This window comes from Podarcis filfolensis (genome assembly GCF_964270895.1).
Source record: "Podarcis filfolensis genome assembly, chromosome: 5".
In the NCBI taxonomy this organism is placed as follows: Eukaryota; Metazoa; Chordata; class Lepidosauria; order Squamata; family Lacertidae; genus Podarcis; species Podarcis filfolensis.
Window position 1 is genome coordinate 10799948 of NC_139608.1, and position 8810 is coordinate 10808757.

The following is an 8810-nucleotide window of genomic DNA, read 5'->3' on the forward strand; positions in this document are numbered from 1 at the left end:
ACCCCCCAATACCTTTCACTACCAAGGGAATGTAATAAACAAATAGAAAGAGAACCTACCCAGTTGACGCTGACACAAAACCCCACACGTACACTTTACAAAAGAATATAAGCCTCACCACACCACACCACACCTCCTCTCCCCCAACCTTATACAGTGGTACCTCATGTTACCTACCATCCCCCTTACGAATGCTGCGGGTTACGCATTCCGCTAACCTGGAAGTAGAAGCCCTTTGTTGCGACCTTTGCGCCGGGATGTGAGCGGAAGTCGCACTCCGACAGCGCGGCAGCAGCAGGAGGCGCCATTAGAGAAAGCGTGCCTCATGTTACGAGCGGTTTCCTGTTATGAATGGACCTCCGGAACGGATTAAGTACGTAACACGAAATACCACTGTACTGTACTCAACACTAATGTCTCACAACAAATGTAACTGATTTGTTAAGAAAGACTGTACAAGCTGAAAAAAAGAGACAAGGCATGTACTTTTGTAAACTAAGAAAATCTTTAATAAAAATAGATTAAAAAAGAAGCTGACCCACTACAAAACCAAAGCAAGCTAGAAACAGAAAATCTTCCAAAATGGAGTGAGTTTCAGATTGTATTTGGTATCCAAAATAAATTCCATGTATAACTGAGGTCAAAGAAAGCAAAGTTTCAGACTTTCTCAACACTTCCATCTACTCTTCAGTTCTGCTTATAGATTGTAGATGAATAAACTAGATTTAATAACTGAATGTACTTGTCACTCAGGATACAAAAGCTACATTCATAAATTTGCCCTGGATCATATGCTCATGCCTCCAATACAACTGAATATTTCAGGGTGTTGACATACCAGAATGAAAGTAATATGGGAATTTTGACAAGGGAATTTCACTCTCCATGGAATGCATAGTCAAGAAAATGCTTCTTGCATTATACTAGAGTATTTACAAACTCATAAGAGAGAATATATTGTTATCAGCTAATGGCAAGAGTAAAAAAAAGTATATTGCCATTGCTCCTCCATGCAATCCAAACTGATGTCCAGAATTAGAGGAGACTTAGCATGAGGTAGAACCCACAACTGTACTTAGCCAAGCAACTCACTGATGTGACCTTTCTCCTCTAGAGTAAACCCACAGCTGTTCCATCATATTGTTCCTTCTCCTCTGCAGTTTAGTGAATAAATATATCTGGGATTCAAGGGGTATGTTGCCATTTTTTCTTCCCACCCCAAATTAATTGATAGCTGCTGGGGCAATACATCATTTGGACTGTTCAAGCAATGGAACACCATGTCAATTTTTCATTGACTGTACTGGTTGGGTTTAGTGGAAGAGGGGGAATAGCTACTGCCATCGCTGATAACCATGCCACTGCTCAGACATACAGACCTGGGAGGCCCCTACGTCCATTGAAACATATGTACATACAGTAGCCAAATGAGATTTAAGGCAACTATAGGTTTTTATTTCCTGTTACAACCTTGGCCTGGGTGGCGGAGGCAGCCTCCTTGCCACGGCTTCCTCCCGCTCAGCCACTTCCTCTCACTTGGCTGCCTCTGGGCGCCGCCCCCTCCTTCCCGCTGAGGCGGCTGAGTGGGAGGAAGCGGCTGAGCAGGAAGAGCTGAGTGGGAGGAAGCGACGATGGTGCGGAGGCTGCGCCAGCATTGCCGCCCACCCAGAGGCGTCCGTGGCTTCTGACTGGCTGCAGGAGCTTCCTGCAGCCAATCAGAAGCAGCATCGCATCGCGGAAGTCAGTCCCCGCACAGCAAAGCCTCCACGCTGCGCTGGTTTAGCGTGGGGACTGACTGAGCGTGTGGCAGGGTCTGCAAGGTTCGCGGGCCGGATTAACGAGCCCAGCAGGCTGCATCCGGCCCGCAGGCCTTAGTTTGCCAAACCCTGTGCTAAACCATTGTTTAATAAAACAAGTTTAATAAACCAAGTTAAGTCTTATGAGAGAACCAGGCTAATATAAGGTTGAATTCAGTATAAGGCAAATTGCTATATTCGCCTGCAATTAAGTCCACAAGAATTACTAACCCACACATGTCAGAACTTCATTGCAGTGAAACTAGACATGATGAGGGAAACCTAAGGGTCCCAATCTCATGTTTCCATTGTAAGGCTTAAAGTAGAGCAGTTAACAATTACCTTGCCCCCTGATTCTTCTTTTAAAATTCAAGCTACCTGGCAGTTTTTAATTCCCCTACTCCCAGCCAGGCTCTGACTGAAACAAGTAGTAAGGGGGGTGGACAGCTTTGGGGTGCATCTGCAGAAGAGAATCAGCAGGCAACTGAAGGATTAACAGCCCTCTCCACTGCTAGCCCTCCCTTGTGAAAGCCCCCTGTCCCTAACACACTCATTATCTAGGCAAGTCACACATTTGCTGATAAAAAATTGTTCCTCCCAGAAATACTACAATGTTTTCTAATGCAGAAGGCCACACCCAAGACAAAACTAATATTATGTCTTTCTGCTGCAAAAATGGCAACTGGCTACCAATAATGAGCATTTTAAAATCACATCTGTTCACAGAAACAAACATCAGCTTGCATAACAAAAGAAAACATTAGTATTAATCACAAAAGTAGCCTGTTAAAGTTCATCTTTCATTGCATGCTTGTTCAGATGCAGAGTGCAAGCCATTCTGTTTTACAAATAAATACAGGCTGCAATCCTGTGCACACTTACCTGCAAGTAAGTTCTAACGAACAAAGTGGATCTTACTTCTGAGTAAACAAGCATAGAATTGTGCTATATGGCTGCAAAGCCACACACACTTAGCTGCGAGTAAATGTCACTGAACACAGTGTGACTTCCTTCCAAGTAAAGATGAATATGATTGCATTGCACAGAGATGATCCAGTCCAATGCTTATTTATTTCCTCCCCTACTTTCCTCCCTCCTGCACATACAGTGCTATGCATTTCTTCATAGAATATGGACCAGATTCTTCCTTAATTAAAGAAAGTACAAACAGGTCAACCAAGCAGGGACAGGACTTTAGTCCAGCTCAGACAAAGTCAGTTTCCAATGGGGAACAGCTGCTTGGAGACAAAAGAAAAGGAACACATTGAACAGAAACAAAAATGCACACAAGTATATTTCTTACTTGGCAAAGCATACACATTCAACAGTTTTCCAAAGGTTGCCTATTGAAGTTTATTAACCTAATTCGCATTATTTAAGGCACTACCATTGTTTATACTTAGTTTTCATTGTCTTGGATTATTTCACACACCAGTGTTCTTATGTTAGATATTACCACAATATTACCAAAGTCACTAAATATTTGTGTGTGTACACTACCATCTTTAGTATTAAGTCACTCTTCAAAGTCTTTGTTAATTTAAAAAAGGGCTTTTTCATGACCTACAAATACATGCACTGAAGTGCCAAGAAATACAGCAAGTTACACAAGGCAATCTTCACATTATTAGCCTCCTCTCTTCTTCACAAAAACAGCGGTATTTAACTAGGCAGATTTCTGAATATAACTGTTCTACTTCGGAGCTATAATAAGTCTGTTTCAAACAAATATTCTTACAAAGCATACTTTGTAAAATATAAAACATGCTTATGAAACAGCATTAAAGAGATTTGCACCTCCTTTTTACAGCAGCTCTACTCGTTCTTGAGCTTCGTAGCGATGTCCACAAAGAATAACCACAGAAATTATGCAATTTGTTTTTCAGGTCTCATGATTACTCAGGGATATAATTTTGAACCAGGAAGCTGTGTGGCTTTTGAATTATGTACAAACACATTCATTGACAAAACAAATCTGCCTTAGGTCAGTGTATCATGAGGATGGTGTCCCCTTTCTAAAGCTCAATACACTGGCCTCATATGTTCACAAGTGACAGATTCCCATCACAACAATGAGCACCAGACTATCACAACAATAAATGCAAGAAGGCGGCAAACGACACTTCTTCCCTGCTAGCCTGATTGAAACCGCTTGAGTTGCTTGCGTAGGCGTGTGTGCATACACACTCCAAACAGCAAGGAAGGGGTGGTGGCTGCAAACAGCTTTGCTAGTAAACCACCGAAACCCTAATTTCTAGCGTTTCTTCCAACCTCATTGTGCAGGGACCAGGGGAGAGGCCGAGAGGGACAGGTAAACATCACAAAGTAGCATGGGAATAGAGGGAGTGGCAGGGTCTGGGTCTCTCTCATTCATCCCAAGCAGCTCTTCCCAAAAGGAAGCACTGAGAGGGAATGCGGAAGGGGCAGAGGAATGGGGATCCAGGAAGAATGGAGGCACAAAAACAGGATGCGAGGAGGGAGAGAACCCACAGGTTGAGAGGATCCAGTGAACAGGAAAACAAGGAGGCCCTCAGACGATAGACAAGGGGGCTATGAAACAGGGTGCGTAAAGAGGAAGCTAAAAAGGTTCTTCATACAGGGTGCCATTGGGCTGGGGTATGAGAAGGGTTGAGTAAAAGAGAATGGAGGATAGGAAACTGGTAAAGGGATACAGGTGGTGGAAACAGTGTGTGTGGATCTGATGTCCTATATAGTCTACATCAAAAAAGACTAAGGCTGCAGTCATGACCCCACTGAAGTCAACAGGACTTATTTCTGAATATACATGGTCAGGACTGTGCTATAAGGCTACAATCCTGTGGCACCTACCCAGGAGTAAGTCCTGCGGAACACAGCAGGATTTTCTTCCAAGTCAACGAATTTAGGATTTGGGCGCAACACAGTGAAGAAGCATCTTCTGTTAGACTCTCCCAAAGTAAGTTTGTCTTCCAAGGTGCCCGCAAGACTAGCCTTTTCTCTCTCTCTCTGCAACAAAACACCTCTGGAAATACCTTGCAAGAAGACCGTGAGAGGAAATGGGAATTTCCTCCTGAAGAGAAAGTAAGCGTGGACGTGTATGTGTGCGATACACGAGAGGGAAGGCGCTCCCAGAGAGAAGAGGAAACTCTCAACTTCACAGGGTGGTTGTTTATTCAAAGGAAGGGGAGACTATACCTGGCGGTAGCCCCGAGTAACGTTTAAGAATCAGAAACTGGGGTGGGAAAGAGGGGCTGAAGGGAAGGTGCAGAGCAGCAGGAGAGACGGGCAGGGAGAGCCCCTCAGAAAAAAAGCCACATGGTGTATGAAAAAAGGTAGGCGCAGGTGGGTGGGAGTGTGGGGAGGGGGTCGGCCTTTCAGGATGCGGGAGCCTGAAGCGCGCAAAGGAGCCAAACAAACGCCGAGCCTATTAAAAGTTCCAGGGGGAGGTGGGCTCCTTCCCCCCTCACACACACACGAGGGCCGCTTCCCTGACCCTCAATCTTCCCCCGCAGCCCCGAAACCCCAGGCAAGTCCGTCCGTCCGTCCCGTCCTCCCTCTCCCCACCTCCGGGTCACTCACCTCCGTCTTTCCCCGCGTGAACCGGAGCCTGAGGCGAAGGAGCGAACCGGGCGAGGGGCGCCGTGGCCAACGGAAACCGAAGCCCAAGACAGGCCCCGCCGCCGCCGCCGACAGTTTGGGTCGCCCGTCGCCCCCCTCCCTCCCTCCCTCTTTGAAAATTCCAGCGGCGCGTGCCCGCTCGCGTTCGCGCTCCCTCACCCGCTCGGCTTTCCTCTGACAGAAAAGGAGGCGCGAGCTTTCTCCCTCTCTCTCTGCGCCTCCTTCAGCTGACGGAGCCACGGTGACGCGCGCGCTCTCGCGACCAGGCGGCGGTTGGGTCCCTCATTCGGGTCCTTCCTTGCGTCTCTTTCTGTCTGTCTGTCTGTCTTGTCTCTAAGGCTCTTTCCTCTCCCCTCCCCACCCCGAAAAAACAAACAACAAACAAACAAACCGCAGCAGGAAGCGAAAGCCGCGTGACCCCGGATGTGGAAAAGGAGGAGGAGATGTGTGTATGTATGTGAGTGAGAGAGAGAGAGAGAGAGAGAGAACGGGGAAAGCCCACATATACAAAAACACACACACACGGGAGCGCGCGCCCATGCACAAACAAGACCGGGCTTTCAGTGCGCATGCGCCATTTTCGGCACCGGGGGGGGGGTAGGGGCGGGGCTTGGCATGACGCAGGCGAGCTGGGCGCTACCTAGGTCTGACCCGGGGTTGAGAAGGGAGAGTGAGTGTGAGTGAGAGAGAAACTGCTAGCCTTTTTTATTGTAATTATGTGTATGTTTTTAATAAAGCGTGTGTGTTCATTCTATCAATGTTCACTTGTTTTTAATGATGTTTTTCAGGCTGCTCTTATTTTTATCTGTAAGCCATGCTGAGTCCCTGTCATAGAGAAACATGTTAATAATCATCATAATAAATATTAAGTATTAGCAGCTGCAGAGTGCTTTTTAAAAGTATTTATTAAACTTTTATACCGCCCTTCGTCTGCAGATCTCAGGGCAGTTCATAACACAAAAATTTTATGGTCTGATTTCATTGCCAGGATGATAGTAAACTGCATAACCACACAGAGAAAGCAAGTGGCACAAGAGTAGGGTGTTCACTTAATAATACTACTATATATAAAATCCTGGCAGCATTTATGCACATGTAAAGGACCACTGTCAGGAGGAAATCCAACAGGCTTGCATCTGCCCTTTTGCTCTATTTCTGGCTCTGCAGAGCTGCACCTGTTGATCTTGTGTCTGTCCCTCAAAGTTGTTACTAGGAGAGAGAAAAACAGTTGCCATCACCTAGAAGGCTTAGTGATGCCTCCGCTGTAATGGTGGGCAAAGGCACTCCCAGTGATAAAATTATGAAATGGGTATAACTGACCCATCCTGTGATGAGTCATAGCAGATCGCTGTCAGTTTGTCCCTGAAACAATTCCTTTCGTCAGGTGGGGCCAAACTCTTGAGGTGAATTGGGACAATTATTTCCGATTACTCATCATCTGACGTTGCAGATAGTGCATGGTTACTCACCTGTACCAAATGTCTACCTAAGCCTGGAAAATTACAGAAGAGCAATGGGTCAGTTTCTGTGGCTGTTAACCAGAAGGTTAGTGGTTCGAGCCCACCCAGGGATGGCTGAGGGCAGGATTGCTGCATTGCAGGAGCTTGGATTAGATGACCCTCGGGGTCCCTTCTAACTTTACCGTTCTATGCTGGCAGGCTCACTTGCTATAAAGACTGGTATTATTGGGTTGTTTCTCTTCCTAGAGGGACGCGGGTGGCGCTGTGGTCTAAACCACAGAGCCTAGGGCTTGTCAATCAGAAGGTCGGCGGTTCGAATAACGGTGACGGGGTGAGCTCCATAGTTTGGTCCTGGCTTCTGCCAACCTAGCAGTTTGAAAGCATGCTAGTGCAAGTAGATAAATAGGTACCACCCCGGTGGGAAGGTAAACACCGTTTCCGTGCGCTGCTCTGGTTTGCCAGAAGCGGCTTAGTCATGCTAGCCACATGACCAGGAAGCTGTCTGCAGACAAACGCCGGCTCCCTCAGCCAGTAAAGCGAGATGAGTGCCGCAACCCCAGAGTCGTCTGCGACTGGACCTAATCGTCAGGGGTACCTTTACCTTTACCTTCTTTTCCTAGAACCTTCAGAAGCAGAAATCATATTTGGGGCAGCCGTTAAAATAAGGGGTGCTGCTGAAGGATGGCAAGTGATCACTGCTTCTTTGGGCATGATTTGGGTAGACTGCAGCCATTATAATTTCTATCTACGGTTCAAAAATGAAACAAGTCTGCACACTTAGCTCAGTTGGTTAGAGCATGGTGCTGATAACGCCAAGGTTGCAGGTTCCATCCCCCTATCGGACAGCTACATATTTCTGCATTGCAGGGGGTTGGACTAGATGACCCTCAGGGTCCTTTCCAAATCTGATTCCATGTTCTGGACTGTCCCTATTCAGAGACAGCATGCCTTGGAATAGCAGATGCTAGATGAACAACCATCCGCTTCTCATGGAGGCATCTGACTAACCAATGTTGAAAACTGGATACTGAACTCAATTATCCTTTGGTCTGATCCAATGGGGCTCTTAATAGGTTAATATTTATTTAGAAATATATTTAGCTCACTGTTCACCTTAATGATGTCATGGTAAGGACTGCAGTGGTACCTCTGGAAGTCCGGAGGTCCGTTCTTAACCTGAAACTGTTCTTAACCTGAAGCACCACTTCAGCTAATGGGGCCTCCCGCTCCTGCCGTGCCGTCTCTGTGCGATTTCTGTTCTCATCCTGAAGCAAAGTTCTTAACCCGAGGTACTATTTCTGGATTAGCAGAGTCTGTAACCTGAAGCGTATGTAACCTGAAGTGTATGTAACCCAAGGTACCACAGTATTATGAACTATTAGTCAAATAAATAAGAACTAGCCAGTCAAGATACCTTTGGGGAGTCTTATGAAAGTTGTCACTTTTGTCCTCCTCAGTGTATGATATTCAGAGGCCTGTAATAATGGCAGTTCCATTTACAGTCATACCTCGGGTTAAATGTGCTTCAGGTCGAGCATTTTCAGGTTATGCTCTGTGGCGACCCAGAAGTAACATTGCTTCAGGATGTGAACGGGGCTCTGGAATGGATCCTGTTCGCATCCAGAGGTACCACTGTAAGTTATTATTGATCTGAGGTGGGGAACCTCAGGTCTGGTATTGAAACTGGCCTCAGGTCCTAGATCTGCCCAGAATCCAGATCATACCTTTCACCAGTCCTGGTTCCACTGCCTCCTCGCATGTTTTTGTCAGGCTAGAATGTCCTGAACTAGTTAAAATGAAAAGAAAGAAAGATGCTAATCGGTCAAGTAAATTTTATGTGAAAATAGTTCTGGAAAACTGCTACAATGACTTAATACGGAAACTTAGACAGGGGAACTTGACGAAGGCACCCAACAATGTTAACAAAAGTGAAATTATTACAGCTAGGATACATGTT

The 8810-nt window shown here is 46.1% G+C and overlaps 1 protein-coding gene across 2 annotated transcripts in view; it reads right to left on the reverse strand.

Annotated features, from left to right (window-relative positions):
- PIK3CA (phosphatidylinositol-4,5-bisphosphate 3-kinase catalytic subunit alpha) overlaps positions 1–5975 on the reverse strand; it is a 41139-nt gene extending 35164 nt beyond the window's left edge. Inside the window, exon 1 of one of the 2 annotated variants that reach the window (XM_083613153.1) lies at positions 5553–5975. The gene's annotated coding sequence lies outside the window, so the exon portion shown is untranslated. Of the gene's footprint in view, positions 1–5354 lie in introns of both variants that reach the window. The other variant, XM_083613152.1, reaches the window with a different exon arrangement.
- Between the last annotated feature and the right edge of the window lie 2835 nt (positions 5976–8810).